At 49.6% G+C, this 18206-nt stretch overlaps 1 long non-coding RNA gene across 3 annotated transcripts in view; it reads right to left on the bottom strand.

Annotated features, from left to right (window-relative positions):
- Nucleotides 1–14062: 14062 nt before the first annotated feature.
- Nucleotides 14063–18206, bottom strand: part of LOC143692352 (uncharacterized) — a 10661-nt gene continuing 6517 nt past the window's right edge. Inside the window, exons 1-4 of one of the 3 annotated variants that reach the window (XR_013180299.1) lie at nucleotides 17335–18051; nucleotides 16775–16839; nucleotides 16091–16154; nucleotides 14066–14587 (exon numbers count right to left, since the gene is read on the bottom strand). This is a non-coding gene — a long non-coding RNA (uncharacterized LOC143692352). Of the gene's footprint in view, nucleotides 16155–16774; nucleotides 16840–17334; nucleotides 18052–18206 lie in introns of those variants that run through there. The other 2 variants (XR_013180300.1, XR_013180298.1) reach the window with 2 other exon arrangements.

Genomic DNA, 18206 nt, shown 5'->3' on the forward strand with positions numbered 1-18206 from the left:
TTTCAATCTTTTTTAAAATTGTATCTTTCAGGTTCATGTTCACATTGACATTTAAACTGTATATCAATGTATACTCTTATTTGTATTCTATATTACATCCCTTCCTATTATTTCTATTTCCTTAGGTTTTATATTTATATCTTGATTATCTATCTCAATATTTAGAAACAGGTAAGAGTAATATCTATGTTCATATTATTTCAAATAAAAACCCTGCCTCTAACCCAAGAAGAGCCCAAAAAACCCCAACCCTTTCTTTTAGACAATATTTGAATAGATTTTACCCCTAGGTTTTCCTATTGATAGTCACATTTCTATTTATAATGTGTATTGCTTACTGATCCATTTCTCTTTATCAATGTCAATTTATAAATCAATTGATATTCTATATTCCATCTATTCCGAGGACTTATTTCTATATTTTTATACGTATTTTGATTCATTGATTATCTATTTCTGCCTTCAGATTTTCACTTCTGGAACACTTGTGTTATTTCAAATAAAACCCCTGCCTCTACTCAAACAAAAGCCAAAAAATTCCCTTTCTTTCCAACTATATTTACATCTTCTTCTATTTCTATTCCCATTTCTCATTTATATTGCCACATAAGGTCATTTCTATTCTATACTACAACTCTTCATATTACTGACATAGATTTAGATTTCAATTTCTATCCATAGTTTCGTCATTTCTCTTTCTAGACTTATGATAGATTTCTATCTTAAGATTCACATTTCTATAATACTTCTATTCTTTCAAATAAAACCCCTGCCTCTAACCAAACAAAAACCAAAGACACCCCTTTATCTAAACCATATTTAAAACTCTAAAAATCATCTCATTTTTCATCATTCTCTTCACATTTACTTTTATAATTTTTATTTATTACATTTGTAGGTATTATACATACTAGAGAGAATACCTTTTAATAGAATAATAGATATATAGTATTTTTATATCCTAGATATTCTTTTACTTCTATTTCTTTATATTCAATATTTAGAGAGATCGGTATACGCGTTATATATTTGGAGATCTGGATTTTTATTTTTATATTATTTCTATCTAGAAAAAAAACCCCAGCCTATAACCTAATAAAAAAAATCCCAGAAAATCCCCAATTCCTTTTAACTCTATCTAAATATTTTTATATTTACAACCGATCTTTATATATCTTTGTATACATATATAATAGACTATCGTTTCTATAGATTAGCATCTGTTACAATAATATACTATATAGTATAGTTTTATGTGTTTATCTATTTGTTTTCTATATTTATGTTTACCACTATCATTTTATATTTGTTTTTATATTGATATTTATTTCTACTTTAATTAATCTATATATTAGACCGTATCAATTCATTAACCCAACGCATCAGAACCACACAAATACCGCGCCTTCGGCAGCACCGGTACGCAGCCCACGCTCATCCCATCGCAGCGTATCCAAACCAAACCTATTTCTAGGACTAACAGAACAAAGACCCCACAACATTTAACCCTAAGAAAAACTCAAATCAACCGAACTGTCAAGACATTTGAAATCCCACTATAACTAGCCCAAAAGCTCCGTACATTCTCATCATAAACTTCCTCCTCAACCAATGGCTCAAAACCCCAAAAAACTCAGATACACATGGAAAATGACAGAACTGCTAGTCAAAACAAACACCCGTGAAAAATTAAATCCAACCAACTCACTAAACTCAAAACCCTACAACTGACCCTAAACATTACTAAAAAAAGCCCCCAAAGCTCTACCTTGAGGCTAACTCACAAATAATAACCAATCATCTAGAAAGGTTATCTTCCAAATTTTAAAACAACTCATTAAAAGCATGAAAATAAAAAAAATCGAAACTATTAAAATACTAAGAAATATCACTACCCAAATTGAAAGACACATTGCCTCTAGAAACCCACCGTCTACAAACGCCCCTGTCCCCCAAAAGAAAACCAGAAACAAAACAGCAAAGCAGAAAGAAATCGGAACTTAGGAACGCTAAAACCAGAACGTTCAAGAAGTTCCACCATATCCCTGATCGTACACCGACTACAAACAACGTGAAACGATACAAACAATTCTTAAAGACCGCCTTAAAACCACTACATTAAAAACCCTTTCAACAATTCAAAACTGCATTGAACAAAAGCCATCTCATAAATTAACACCCAAAACTCCAGCAGCCCAGCTGGCCCTACCAAATCTCTCTGTTGATACACACAGTAAACAAAACCAAAATCCCAGGAATACCTGTCAGAAGTCTAGGAAAGAAACCTCTTGAAATTTATCCTACCTCAAATACAAACCAACCCGTCCAGAAAGTTAGCTTCACTCAAAAAAACTATTTACACAGAGGTAATAAGACCAAGAAATAAAACAACACACCATATAACGAACCACCAACGAATACAACAGCGAAGGAAAAAAAAAAACCACTTTTTTTTCTTTTTTTTTTATTTCAACTAGCTTCCTTTATTAGCTAGAACCAAAGATTTTGCCAGGGCTGTAACAACAACAACAACTTCTTTTTCTTCTTCTCCTTCTGAAATGTCCCTTCTCCTTCCCAAATTCCTTACAACTTCTGCGTTTGAATCCAAGCCAAAAGCAAAATTCGTGCACTTGTGAGTCCGGTGCTCCTGTCAGATTCTCTGTCTCCCTCCACATCTTCTTACACTTTCAGTCTGAACGCTGTCCTGCCCTGATGAGTTTGACAGAAGAATTGGCACATGTTAAGAGAGCATTTCCCTCCCTCCCTCCCCAGAGCTGGTTTCCTTAGCGCATTTCAATCGATCCCAAGCCCGCAATGATGCGCGCTCTGCCGGAAAGGGGAAACACGTGCTAGTGAACAGCAGCTCAGAAACAATTCTTTTCTAATGTTACCTGCTCTACTTGACTGCTCGCTAACACAAGTCTCATTTTACCATTGCAGGGAGAAGGCTGTAGGAAAATGTCTGATGAGCAGCCACAAAAGGCCTCACTCCCTGCTACACAGCCTGCAACAACCTCGGCAGAGCGGAGCAGCCAAATCACCGCGCTCTCCTTGCCGTGGGCAAGGGTAGAAGATGACTGGGGGAGGCACATAAAAAGAAGGGAAACGCTCCTATAAATGCACAGCCATTTGCTTTCAGAAGCCCAGAGGTCAGGATCTTCTCTAGGAAGCCAGACGTGACATGATATTTCTAAGATTTTCTTCTTCATCGAAGGAAATGTACGTACATACCCACTCTTACAAACGTACCTACGGTTCTGGGGTTTTTTTTCTTCTGAAGCTCCAAGAATGATTTCCCACCTTGATTCATTCAGAAGAAACGGCCCCTGTGACTCAGGTCAGAAGGGCGGCCTGCGTTTTTGATCACGACAGCTTTTGGCTTTACCCTGTGAGCAGGAGCAGCCAGAGCTGAGGCTCAGCAGAGGCTGACCCCGGCCAGCCCCTTCCTCCCTTCCCTGTGTGTCACAATGACTTCCAGGCAGAAGGATGCAAAGCAGGTTTGTGTCTTTTCTCTTCAGTGCCAAGAGGTAAAAGATGTAGGCTTTGAAATAACTAATGACCCTCTCTTGGAACTCTCCCAAGGACAGTTTGAAAGCAAAGACAGAAGATTGCTGCTAAATCCATATGGGATAAGGATGAGAGCAGCAAGGATCCGAGGCCAGCAGCGTTGCCAGGCAGTGTCACGTCCCTGCCACCTTGTGACAAGGCACACAGCTGCAAAGCCCCAAAGCCTGCAAGCCCTGGAGCTGCCGCACGGATGGACCTGGTTCCCTTCCCAGGTGCCCAGAGGGACACCCGAGGGCAGGTGTCGTCCCCCGCCCCCCGAGGGCGCACCCAGAGCCCCGGGCAGGGACGGAGTCACTGACGGCTCTCTGGGGACGAGACCCTCCCTGCAGGTGACACCGGCTTGTCCTCTCCCTGTGGCACAGGGACCTCCAGGCTCTATGACCAGCCTCATTTTCTCAGCATCCAGGTGCTGTGCTAGAGCCAGAGGGGTCAAGGCTTTCCAGAACCATAGGATCCGTAGGATCCTTGCGGTTGGAAAAGCCTTCTAAGGACATCGAGCCCAGCTGCTGCCCCCCCAAATCAGGTCCCTAAACACCACATCTTGACATCCTTGACATGTCTCCAGGCATGGGGACTTCCCTGGGCTCCTATGCCTGAGCACCCTTTCAGTGAAGAAATTTTCCCTCCAATCCAATCTAAGCCTTCCCTGCTGCAAGTTGAGGCCATTTCCTTTGGCCGTGTCACTTCTTACCTGGGAGACCTCGGTACTTCAACCTTACCTGCTCCTTCCCTAGGCGGTCTCTGGCTTGGCCGGAGGAGAGGAGGAACACTCCCACCACAGGAATGGCAGCTCAGGAGGTCCCACACCAAGGCCAGGGGGAGCAGCCGTCCTCGCCAGAGCTCGCACGTCCCTTCTTCTCAGAGATTGGCTCTGCTTTTCTTCCTGGGCAGATCTCTGCTGAGTGCTTCACAATTGCCTGTTTGGAGGAGGGGGGGAAAAGAGGTTAGCCAAGTTTTTTATCCAGACTTAGCTGCTGGCTTTGCCTCCTCCTGACTTCCTTCTGCTAAGAAAACAGCTGCCTTTGGACTTCTAGGGGCAACTTGCACGTCATGCCTGAAAAGGAACTACAGAAAAGCGCCTCATTTATAAAGCCTCAGCCAAGAAGACAGACAGCCATGGCAGGCACCAGGCCAGCTCTGCTCCTCCTTCAAGTTGTTCCCAAAGCTGCTGGAAGAACTGAAGGCTACTTTGGCCTTCCATTGCTCGGCTTGTCCCGAGAAAGAGCTTTGAGTGTTGTTACCCCTCCAGAAAGGAAGGGCATTTCTGTCTCACACGCTCGGTGACACAAGGCTACGCAGCCTCTGCTCCAGGTGGGAAGGGCTTCCTTCCTCCTCTGGCACCCGGCTGGCACAGGGCACAGGTTGCTCAGAGGTCCTGGGGCTGCCCCATCGCTGCAAGTGTTCAAGGCCCGTCGGTGCTCTGCGATGAGGCTCTGAGCAAGCTGCTCGATGGAAGCACGTCCCTGCCCACGGCGGCAGCAGCCTTGGAATGAGGTGATCTTTAGAGCCCCTTGCAACCTGAATTCTTCCATGATTCTGGGAACTGAAAAAAGCGGGGAAAGAAATCTGTAAAGGTCACTAAATGCATCAAAGCACATCCCCAAGGATCCAATCCTCAGCAGCCCATGCAAGGCAAGGTCAGAGCTCTCTGCCCACCGAGGACACGGCAAGCAGCACGGACCTTTCTCCCACTCTCCAGCACGGAGAAGTGGGAAGCCAGAGGGAGTCCGTCTGTTTACAGACACCGGAGGGCGGCGGGACGGGGCGGGGCGGGACGGGGCGGGCGGTCTTACCTTGCAAAGCTGGCGGCAGAAAGGGCGGGCAGCGCCGCCGCCCCGCCGGGATTTTCCGGCCCGCCGTCGCTTCCGCCGCGCGAGAGGCGCGTGCGCGGGCTCGGGGGGGGTGCAGCCCCGTTCCCGTTCCGACAGCGTTCGCCCGCCCCCGCTCGCTGCCCCCGGCCCGCGGAGCGCTGCGACCGCGCCTCCGCCGCCCGCCGAAAGCGGCCCCGCCGGGCCGCGCCCCCCCCCCCGGCCATTCTTCTCAGCCATCGTGTCCCTTTTGCACTCCTGAACGTCTTTCACCCCTCCCGGCCATTTACCGAGCCCGCCCCGCCCGCCCCTCGCTCCCGCCCCGCCCCTCGCTCCCGCCCCTCGCCCTTGCCTCGCTCGGCAGCCGCGCCCTTGCCCCGCCCCCGGCAGCCAGCGGCGAGGGGCAGGGCGCTGGCTCGGGGGGCTGCAGTACCGGGCTCTGGCCACAGGGCGGCAGACTCCCGGGTCCGCGATATCCCCGCCCTTTTGGCCGCCATTTTCAGAAGGTCAAACAAACTCCCGCGACAGTGGTGACGCGCCACTCCCAACATGGCGGCCGAGAGAGGACCCCCCCCCCCCCCCTCGGGCGAGAGAGGCGGTTACTCACATGCCGGTCAGAAACACGCCAAAATACGCCCGCCCGCGGCGCCGCTGACCACACAGCCCGTGTCGGGCACACCTAAAACGCCACAAAAATCCCGCCGGGGCTGCGCCGGCGTCGGTGTTCCGTGCAGGCAGTCCGCATAGACACACCGGGGTCCTCCGCTTTCCCGCCCTTTTCGCCGCCATTTTCAGAAGGTCAAACAAACTCCCGCGACAGTGGTGACGCGCCACTCCCAACATGGCAGCCAAGAGAGGACCCCCCTCGGGCGAGAGAGGCGGTTACTCACATGCCGGTCAGAAACACGCCAAAATACGCCCGCCCGCGGCGCCTCTGACCACACAGCCCGTGTCGGGCACACCTGAAACGCAAGAGAAAATCCCGCCGGGGCCGCGCCGGCGTCGGTGTTCCGTGCAGGCAGTCCGCATAGACACACCGGGGTCCTCCGCTTTCCCGCCCTTTTCGCCGCCATTTTCAGAAGGTCAAACAAACTCCCGCGACAGTGGTGACACGCCACTCCCAACATGGCGGCCAAGAGAGGACCCCTCGGGCGAGAGAGGCGGTTACTCACATGCCGGTCAGAAACACGCCAAAATACGCCCGCCCGCGGCGCCGCTGACCCCACAGCCCGTGTCGGGTACACCTAAAACGCCACAAAAATCCCGCCGGGGCTGCGCCGGCGTCGGTGTTCCGTGCAGGCAGTCCGCATAGACACACCGGGGTCCTCCGCTTTCCCGCCCTTTTCGCCGCCATTTTCAGAAGGTCAAACAAACTCCGCCACGCGCCACGCTCAAGAGGGCTGCCTGGCGGCGGCGCCGGGCTGCAGTACCGCGCTCTGCCCACAAGGCGGCAGCACTGCCGCCCACCCCAGCCGGGGGCGCCGCGCGCCTTGCGCCTGCGGGCGGCCAAGGCGGCAAAAAAGAACAGGGGCCATCCCCCCCAAAAACTCCTCGAAAAATAAATGCCAAAAACCTGCCTCTTACCAAACAAGAACCAAATAAGCCCCCTTTCTTTCATGCCTTCTTGAAATAAATTTGATAGTTCTAGTTTTTCTAGTTCTATTCACACCCATATTTAGACCGGACAGTGATGTGTTACGTCGTTTATACCATCTATTATGCCTATTCCTATTATCTGTATTTATTCATACTTTGTGGTTGTAGCAATGTCATTATATATTGATTGTATATGTCTAGACTTCCATTTAGATTTCTATCATACTTTTATTCTTCCAAAAAAAATCCCATCTCTAACCAAACAAATACCAAAAAACCCTTCTTTTCAACTCTATTGAAATAGTTTTATATTTAGAGCTTGCATAATTAGATTCACTTTTATAGTCACCGTTTATACTGTTGCATTCCATTCATCATTACATAGCACATATCTATTATTCACATCATAGAGATAAATCATTATTTTTATCATGTACCAAATCTACTGCTACAACTTCTTTTTTCTAATATTTTCAATTTTTATATCCATCTTGATGTATTCATGAGATCTTTTTACAAGTAGATTTCTACCTTTCTATCATTTGTATTTGTAGTTTTTATAATAAAACCCCTGCTTTTGCCAAGTAAAAAACAAAACCATCCTTTCTTTTAAACTACTTTTAATAATGTTGTTGTATTTACAGTTACCATATCTATAATGTTTTACATATTATATCATAGCGATGTACTAGATTTATAGCTGTTTCCTATAATATACCATCATAAGATATATACGGTATCGCTTGTATTACGTGTTGTATGGATTTATGTCACTTTACATTTACAACCCTTTAGTAATTTGATATATATATATATCTGCATAGATTCGCAACACATTTCTAGATTTAAAATTTCCTTTGAGCTGTGTTTATATTTAGCATCTCTATTGATATATCTATCAACATACGCAATGATCTTTGAAAAATACAATATCTTATTGGAATAGATCATGACTTAAGTTACCTGTTAAATTTTAAATAGAGATCGAATAGATCAAAAAAAAAGTTTATTCCCATTTCTACACATCTACTCGTTTTGTTTAAAGATAGCTATCCTTAGAATTTTACATTTAAAATCCAATTCCTAAATGCAATGACAAAACAAACAGCATCGAATTCCCACCAATGTCTTCCAAAACCATCAAGATACCTCCACCAGCCAAACAACTGCCAGCGAAAAAAACACACAACACTCTTTTCACTAACAGTTCTCATCACATCAGAAAAATGGAACCAAACGAAAAGAAAACCCTGGAGAAACACACGCAGCAAATCACAAAAACCTCTAAAAAAACCCAAACCAACTCGCTCAACTCCAATCAGTGCCACTGACCCTGAACGTTATTTTAAAAACTAACCGAAGTTCTACATCTACGCTAACTCAAAGAATAAGCAATACTCTGTCAAAAGAACTTTAGAAAGCGAACTAATGAACGAAATAGAAAAAAACCAAAAAATCTCAACCACTAAAAAATAAGAAAATAACTACCCAAAAAAAAACCCCAAAAAAACCCTACCTAAAAAGACCCACCATATAAATACCCACGTTCCCAAAAATAAAACTGATCAATAACCACCAAATACGTCAAAGGACAACAAGAAACGAAAAGAAAAAAAAGAAAAAAAGAAAAAAAAAAAAAAACCAAAAGAAAATACATTTGTAAAACAAAAGTCCCCCAAACCAAAGCAACTTTAATTTACCTCAAAAAAAATATTCCCAACTGAGGAATAAACGCATAGAGCCTCATTCGATCAAAATAAAAATACCACCCAGAAATAAACACAAAGCCGAAAGAGAAACGTAACCATTGACAAGATCTCCCAAAGGATCCGTCACAATAAAACGTACACTACAATCAAGCAAAGAAATAAAAGCCCTGGAAGACGAGAAACACAAACGCAATTAGAGAGATTTTAAAAACCCCGCTGCTATTAGCGACACGACGCCACCTCGAACCCACCGAAACAAACGCTACACGCCCACGCTAATAAAAGCCACGGCGACAGAGTTAAAATCCGAGCCGCTGCTTCACGCAACGACCCGTAGAAACCATTGCACGCCTTTAAAAGCAGAATAGCCCGGCAAAAAAAAATATCCGACTACAGAACTCGATTCAAACCAAACCTTGATCGTCACCACCCGAACCGAGAACCGTACCGGTCAGGAAGAACGCCATAGCCCTTAGCGCACACCCACTGCGACCAGAACAAACCCGTGCGATCGATCCCTACAAAGCCACCTCCGAACCGCGACACCCAAGAACTTGCGGCAGCCCAACCCCGCGCTGCCGGCCCCGGACGGAGCGCGGCTCCCGGCGGCAAAGCGACTCCTCCGGCGGCTGCTCCGGCGCGCAGGGGCGGCGCCGCCCCGGAGACCCCCCCGCCCCCGCCCGCTCCCCCTGCCCGGGGGGCCCCGGCGGCGCCCGAGCCCCGCGCCCGGAGCGGACAGAGCGGCCGGCACCGGCCGGGCCGGCGCAGCAGCGCCCGCGCCGCCTCTGCCGCCCTTGGCCGGCCCGGCGCCAGCTGCCCTCGGCTCCGCACGGCGGCTCGCACCGGCAAAGCGGCTCCGCCGCTGCCGCGCCAAATTCCCCGTGCGCCTCGGCACCCGCCCGGCCCGGGCCGGCAGCGCTCCCGAGCGGCAACGCTCCGGCCCGGGCCGCGGCCACAAGAAGCGCCCTCAAATGCAGCGGCACAGCCCGACTGCAGCCCTGCAAACGCCGCCAGAGCTGCGGCTTCCCGCAACTCAACCCCGAAACTGACGCCGCGGGCGGCGCTCACCTCGCTTCAACAAGGGCAAAGAAATGGCTTCTCCCCTTCAAGTTCATCCCCTAGGAGAGCAGAAAAGAAGGGGCTTTCCTCCAATGAAATCCTTCAAACCATGTGCAAAGGGGGATTTTGACCTCCATTCAAACCCTTGCAAAGGAGGGACACCAGCGCTGTCCCCTCCATTTAAACCTTAGGATGATGAAAATGGGCTGGCTACCTTCAAATCAAAGCCATCCGATGACAACAATACTTTGCCCATTCCCGTTCAAATGGAACGCAGGGATTCCCTGTCACCCCTGGGATACCCCTAACAGCCGGGAAAAGGCAGCTTTTCCTTCAACCGACATCCTTGGAACCGCAAGCGAAAGCGGATCCCCCCCAGTTCCAACACAGACAAGATTAGGAGAGTAGCTGCTTGCCTCTCCTTCATTTCTTTTGTCTTCACAAGCTCCCTTTTTGTTCCTGGGGAAGCGGGGAGGGGGGACTGCCAAGATCCAATTGAAAAGGGAAAGGACCAAAGTCCCCGCTCCAAATCCACACGCGCTCACCCGTTCGGCTGCTGCTTCCCGGCACAAAGATTCGTCCCTCGGCACCTCCTTGAAGCGATGCTCCGCGGATCCAAGCGCGTATCCAGGTGTTCGCCCAGACGCTGCCAGAAGCTCTCGCAGTCCTTCCATGAGACAGCCCCGGGAGCCCCCCCATGAACCCCTCTACTCAGCAGCTCCATGCAAAAGGCAGCTGAGGCGAAGCCTCCCCCTAAAACAGCCTCGCACCCCCCCCCCCCGGCAGGAGCCGGCCCCTCATCATCCTCACAGCTCACACCTGGCGCTGATGCCACTCTCCAACAGCGCCTCTCCCCGTCCAGCACACAGCCCGCTTCTCACAGACACAGAGCCAACAGAAATCTGCTCCGGGTGCTGGCTGTTCTTAGTCCGTCTGCTTCCACAATTCAGACACGGACGTGCGCTGATGGCACTGAGGGAAAGCTTTCCAGTGCACAAAACTGTCATTCTGGTAGCCCGCTTTGAGACGCCTTCAGAAAAAGCAGAATCAGCGCCGCCTCCTAAGAGCCCTGCTGAGGAACCCCGCCCTCCTTGGGACACCCCCAATGCAGCAGAGCTCGAAAAACGAGGGCAAAAGTCAAGCTTGGAGTGGAAAAAGACAATAGAAATACAGCAGCCTTTCAAGAAAGCCTTCACACAGTAATAGTGGGAGCCGGTCACGTTTCTTCTTTCCTTGCTCTCTGGAATGACATCAATACGAAGTAAAAAACCCACACGAAACACAAGGCAGAGCTGGGATTTGACACGTCTTCCTTTTGGCTCTCGGGATGACAAGCGCCTCTTCCGGGACTGCGACACGCTTTGGGCGCTGGCAGAGAACGGAGGCAAAAGGTGCCAGAGAGCCCTTTCTATCGCCTTCAGCCCCTGCAGCTGTTCTGAGGGTTCCAGGGCACAGCTCGGTCCGTTCCTAGATCAAAACCTCACGGCAATATCTTCAGAACTACTACGCATCTCCAGTCGGAACCTTCTACATTCCTGTAAACAAATGAGTGCATAGAGAGGGCTTCTCCCCAGCTGAGTTTAGAGACCAATTCCTATTCTTTAGCAATACCTAGAAAACCGAATGCCTTGCCAGGTTTTAGCATCCTACACCCACTCACCCCTCCCTGTGCATTTGGTGGCAGCTTTGGGTCCCTCTGGGGGACGGCACCCAGCGTGACCCCCGCCCCTCGCCCGCCCCCCACCTGCTCCTGCACCGCCGTGGGGCTCCCTCTCCCGGGCACCTTGGGCTGCCCCCAACGGCATCAGAGCCCCGAGTCTTCACCCCGCCTTTCCCTGACCCCCAAAGAAGGCTCCGAACGAATCCGACTGCCCCGGACAGCAGCGCAGCGCTTCCCCCAAGCCCTTCCCACACGTGCATAGCCCCAGCAAGGGATTCTGCTGCAACAAGAAAGGGGGGGCAGCCCCCAGAAGGCTTGAGGTTCCTGCCCAGCCTCGCTGTCACGGGCCAGGGGCAGCGAGAGAGGGAGCGGCACAGACGGCGGGGACGGCCCGGCACGGAGCGGGGGCCGCTCTCAGCGCGATGCCGGCAAAGCCGCAGCTCCGGCGCTGTCGGCCGCGCTGCTTGAGCGGCACGGGGGGATCCGCCGAGAGCCTCCGGCCCCGCGCGGGGACTCCCGCAAGGGCCCAGGGGCGCCGGGCTCCGGCCCTCGGGGCTTTATTCTCCGGCAGCCCGAGCCCCGCGGCTGCGGGGCAAAGAAGGAAAGGGGGCACGGGAAGAGAGGAGCGAGAGCAGGGCACGACAAAGGGCGGCGAGGGAGCTCGGGCTGTGCAGGAAAGCGGCACGGGAAGGGAAAGCCCGGGACGAGGGTACACGGAGGCTGGGCAGAGGAAGGAGACAGGGGGAACAGAAGGGAGTAGCGGGCTAGGGACAGGACAGGAAGGAGCCGGCTTTGCGGGGGGAGAGGGAATGGGGGAAAGGGAGCGAGAGAAGGCGAAGACGGGGAGAAGGAAGGAGGGCTAGAGAGAGGGACAGGCGGGGAAGCCTCCCAGAGCCCCGGCTGCACCCCGAGCCCGGCCCAGCGCCTCGCCCTGCCCGGGATGCTGCGGCGCTCGGCGGAGCTCGGCTCGCTCCGGAGACGCTCGGCTCCAGTCGGCTACTGTCGCCTCAACTCGGCTCTTGGCGCCTGCATTCGCCTCTTCGGCCGAGCTCGCCTCGCTTCGGCCCAACTCCCAGCCGCTCTGTGCCTTCGGCGCGCCTCGGCTCCGCTCGCCTCGCCTCGGCTCCCCGACGGCGGGCGGGCAAGCGCCGCCGCCTCCCGTTCAGCTCGCCCGGCTCGGGGCTCTCCCGCTGCCGCGTCCCGCGGGCGGCCCGGCCACGGCGCGGACACGACCGGGAGCGCGGGCTCGGGCAGGAGCTCATTAGGCTGGGAGCGCACTGGCGCTAAGCAGCGCGCACGAGAGCAGCAGGCTCGCTTCGCCTGAGCTCGGCTCGCTTCGCTTCAGGCAGCCTCGGAAGCCTCGCCTCGGTTCGCTCGAGGCCCTCAGGGTCGGCCGCTCTCGCCTTGCTTCGGCCGAGCTCGTGCGATTCCCCCGAAGGCGGCGGCGTTCGGTTGTGTTTTTAGAAATAGCCTCCTCTATCGATTGGATCTCTCTACAGTTAGATTTATATTTCTAGAATACTTCTATTAATCCAAACAAAAACCCCATCTCTAACCAAATAAATACACGAAAACACCTTCTTTTAAACGGTATCGAAATATTTTTATACTTTGTGTAATTATACTCACATTTATATTTATCGTTTCTTTTGATGCAATCTATTAATAATTATCTATAATATCTATAAAATTCTAGACATGTATTTAAAGTATTATCTATATTATGTATCGTATCTACTGCTGCAACTGATTTTTTCTTCTAGTTTTAAACTTTATCTGTATGTATTTATGATATCTTTCTAGACTTAGATTTCTACCTTCATATTCTTTGTATTTATCATTTTTATCATCAAAACCCTGCCTATTGACAAGTTAAAAAAACCGCTTTCTTTAACGATCTAAAAAATATTTTTATACTTATAATTTTCATATTTCTATTTATAATTTGCTCTCTAGTACGTGATAACATACCTGCTCCTGCACCGCAGTGGGGCTCCCTCTCCTGGGCACCTCGGGGTGCCCCCAACGGCATCAGAGCCCCGAGTCTTCACCCCCCCCCCTTTTCCTCTAGTTAGAAACTACACTGGAACTTTTTTCTGGAAACAAAGACATGACCTAAATCCTCTCCCCATGTCCTAGACAGATAGATGTTCAGTTCTTAGTTGACTGGGCAGCAGTTTCTTCAATAGAATGATAAACAATATGGAAAGGTTTTAGCTACAAGCAAATAGGCAAATCTGAACAAGGTCCTGGTGGCCAGCCACTGCAGTTCTTTTGAAGCAATTTTTTAAACAATCAAATACTGATACCACAAAAAATAAAGCAAAAAGCTGACTACTGGCTAAGAAAGAAGGAAAAATTAACTTTTGACGACAACAACAACATTCCAAGGACACAGGCTTTTTTCCAATCTCAGACCTTATTACTACTACCTCTCTTGGGAATTCTCATCGTGGATCCCAAAAGGAATAAATCCCTCAGCGTGTCCTAAAGCACCAAGGAGCTACCTACAAGTGAAGGTGGCTACTTTCAGTGCAGACACAGCTGATGACACAGCAGTAGCACAGTTCCGTGCTGCACAGGGATAGTACTGTCTCCTCTTCTCCAGCAGCTGACTCTCTCCTGCCATGGCTTCTGTAAATGCATCAGAGCACGACCTTAACCACAAACAGGCAAGAAAACACCATCCGAAGTCTTTCATTAAGCAGTACAAGAAGGGTTCCAAGCAGAGACCAACAGAATTTCAAGGAAGCAGTATGCAATTAAACCCCCTCAGATTTGTTCAAGTAGCCGGCAAAATGGAACCATTCAGAAACGACAAAGAAAACCCCCCCAAGTATTTATACAGGAGTCCTTAATGTCAGAAAGGGGATGACAGGTTATGTTCAGATAAGATGAATGTTTATTTGGATCTATAAATAAACTTCTCTCGTGGTCCTTTGCCAAAAAATAGAACCTACAAGTGAACACCTACACCTGCCTCAAGAGACCTAACGAGCCCCTGGCAGCCACCGGCATCAAAGCGCAGTGGATGTTTCTAATCCAGGCTAAGGAGAACAATGTCACCTTTTGTTCTCTCCAGTTTGTTTCCTCTGCAGTCCTAGTTGCTTCTTATGATTTTTACAGTCTCTATATCTTCTCGGGCAGCGCTGAGTCTGACGACCGGGATACGAGAGTCCTTCCCTGCCCTACGGAGAGAACCAGGAAAAAAAGTTCAAAAAAGAACAGGGCAGTTTGAAGTTAATACCTCCGACGAGAAGCAGCACCCGACAAACAGAGCAACGGTGAACAAAGCGTGACACCTCCCTGGGGACAGAAGACTTACAAACTCTCCGGGATTTACAATTCTAGTAACCAAGCCCTTCAGCACAGCAGCCAAGTGTCCCATTAGGTGGTGCTGCACCAAAGCACGATCCGAGAGGTTCCAAAGAGTGAAATGCACGTTACTGTCCAAAGACGTAAAATCTTGCAAAATAACAAAACTACAATAGATCTAAACTACAGGGCAAGAGTACAAGTGTTAGCTTGAGGAGCTGGAACCATCCAGGTGAGCAACTGCTAACCGGATCCTCAACAGACTTTGAGGAACCCTTCAGGATACAGAAGGGTTTTCCCCAGAAATTGCACAGGCCGAGTTTTGATAGAAGTACACTTGCCAGATGCTCAGAAACGTCACCCATCCTCCTCCGGGTGTCCTGAGAGAGCTGCGAATGGCTCTCACCTGGTTTGAGCTGGTTCTGTAAGGGCTCAGGGTGAATTTCACCAGATGCAACCAAACTGGGCAACACCCAGTGGGACAGAAGGAACCCAAAGCTTGTTTTACCCAACGCTTGGGTAAGCAGAGCTCCAGCAAATACTGAGGAAACGGACAGAACGGGGTAACAAATAATAAACATAACTTTTTTTTTTTTAACTTGCCTTTTTTTTTTTTTTTTTCAGATGAGCAAAACAATTAAGGAGAAGGTGAAAACCTCACCATGACTGAACATTTCATCACCTGTAAGCTGACCATCCTTAGCATAGAGGACTCCAAATTTAAAATTCACCGATCCCAGGAAAATAAAACCAAATATTATTTGGTGAACAGTCAAACAGAAGACATAAAAATTTGTTTCCTCTAATCTTTGCATACATCCTACACGTTAGAACATACATTTTATACCATCTCCTACTACACAATAATTTACCTTTAAACTTTGATAGTATAGCATAAAATCATTAACTTAGACGGGTGATCAATTATTATTAAGTTGGTGCTTCAAGTTATTTTTGCTGTCAGGTTCAAAAAAACATGACTTCTTTTTACTGTAACGAGCAATTGATTTAGAAGTCATCAAAAGCCCATCCAAATACAAAGCCGCATTCACCGGACGGGTCTGTGAGCAAGAAGTAGTTAGGCTTGTACTCACCTCTTGCCCTTCAAGAACCAATAAATCCTGTCAACAAAAACAGCATCTTTAGCCCCCTCCTATTAAAGATTCTACAAGGATGATGGTTTTATTGGTGTTTAGAAGTTTGGATTTGAAATGGCCAGTTCAATGGATAAAGAGACAGTTTAAGTAGTATTAGATTATTATTCTTATTCTTATTAGCTACTGGAAGAAACAAACCAGTAGGATCTATACTTAATTACTTCTATTTCCAGGAAATCATAAAGAAAAAGAACCAAACCAAAAAAAGTCACTTCCTACCTTTTGTATCTCAGGATGAAAAATGTCTCTTGGGCTCTTCTCCAGTTTCTCCAGACTCCTGGCACTGAAATGCAAATGAACGAGTGCTTTATAGGAGGGCAAGTGCACATTCCAACCCCGAACCCCCAACCGATGGCAGTTACAGCGCTTACAAAATGAATCCTTCCCAGAGCCTCTGGGAAATGGAACGGTTTGTGCAACTGCCATTTCTCCCCCAAAATACTAACTCCCAACACTTCCTAAACTTAGTTTGCATTTTAGAAACAGAAATTAGGGAGACTCAGGGTGGAGATCAGGTTGAAATTGATTTCCTTCTAAAGCACAGGGGCTCTGTTCCATCACCCTTCACTTTGGCTCCACACGGAATCACAGGGAGCATTTTAGGAGGGCTCAAGAACCAATTCTATTTCTCTCTTTTTTCTAGTTCTCTCTCTTCCTAAATAATTCAAGGCAAGTCAAATGAAAAAGGACAAGTTCAGCAGCAAATTCACACTTTTTCCCTTTGTCTGCTCAAGAACAGGCTTTAAAACCACTTCTTGCTGCCTTCAACGGTTAAGACTTGCAAAACAGTTTCGCAAGTTTGATAGGTTTATCATAAAAACCACAGAACGCAAGCTCTGAATGACAGGAAAAGGTACACAGGCAAATATCTCAGCTGATGGTGGCTTATTTGTAAACACAGACCTTAACGGAGATTGCACGGAGAATGTTTCAGTGGGACTCTAAGGGAAAAATATTTCCTGAGTACCCTGTAAACAAGAAAAGCTAGGATATATTACAGGACATACCCACGTGTTCTGCATATTCAAATAGGATTATCAATAAAAACATTTAAGAAGGAAGAAAACCAAGGTAATTTTACTCAGCTATATTTACTGCCGATTTAGAGGGAAAAAAAAAAAAAAAAGTGAACCAGAAACGCCTACAGTAGAACTTTAAAACAATTGCTTGGATAAAAGCAGCTCATGGAACATGAAGTAGAAAAAAAGCGAAACCAGTATCAGACCTGCCTATTTTCTTACCATTGCACAAGAAAATCCGACAAGCGGTAGAAAGTCACTGCCTAAAACCGATCCTAGGACGTAACCGAGAACAATGGAGGCATTTGCTAATCTAAACGGAAACCTTTTCCGGACCCTAGTGTCAAATCACACGTTTTGTCTCTCAGCAGCTCGAGGCTGGAGAGCATTTCCCCTGGGGGTCGGGAGGGCAGGGGCACAAGGGGCTGAGTTTGCCGATCGCACCTGTGCCATCAGAAGGATCCTGCCCGGCGCTCCTTGCGCTCGCCATTCTCCGGGCCATCGCTGTGTTTTACTGCTCAGCGATGCCGCTCCATCTGTTTGCGTGGAAGGAAGAGCCACGAGCACTGAGGCACTCAGCAGCCGTGTCATGCCAGCGATGTCGAGCGCTCTCTGCTCGCAAGGCTGAGCACGCCGCGGAGCCGCCTCCGCAGCCGCTCGTCCGCCCCCGCCCGCAGCAGCGGCAGCGGCCCGAGGGAGACGGCTGCAGCTCGGCGGCTCCCGCGCCTCCGCCAGCCCGAGGGCAGCCGCCGCACAGTGACCGCGGCAGCGCCCGGCGCCGCTCGCCCGGGGCGGCTCCTGCAGCTCCCGGCCCGCGGCAGCAAAGCACCGCCTGGCGCTCCGCCATCGGCGGGCGGCAGCGCGCCCCGCCCGAGCTCAGCCCCCGCCACCGGGACCGCTGAGCGAGGCCGAGGCACCGGGCAGACGCCCCTTCCGCGCCGCTCGGCTCCGTGCGGGCGGCCGGACGGAGGCTTCGCCCCTCCAGCGTCGCTGCCGCGGCTCCGTCCCGCGCGGCACAGGCGCCGGGAGCTCCCCGCGCCCAGCCCGCTCCCCCGGCGAGCGGCCGCCTCGGGCCGCCAGCCATTCATATGGCGCGTCGGCCGTTGCGTCAGACGCCGCGCTTTACGGCCGCAGGGCCTGCCGGGAGTTGGAGTCTCGGACTGACAGCCACCGCTCCGTTCTCCGCCACCGGGAGCTGCGCTCCCGCCAGGGGATCAAACGGCTCCTTCGCTCCTGGGCGCGGAAGCACCTTAGGCAGCACCGCCCCTCCCGAATGTCCTTTCTTTTCCACTCCAACTCTTTTTTCTTTTTTTCAC

This window comes from Agelaius phoeniceus (genome assembly GCF_051311805.1).
Source record: "Agelaius phoeniceus isolate bAgePho1 chromosome 6 unlocalized genomic scaffold, bAgePho1.hap1 SUPER_6_unloc_1, whole genome shotgun sequence".
Classification (NCBI taxonomy): Eukaryota; Metazoa; Chordata; class Aves; order Passeriformes; family Icteridae; genus Agelaius; species Agelaius phoeniceus.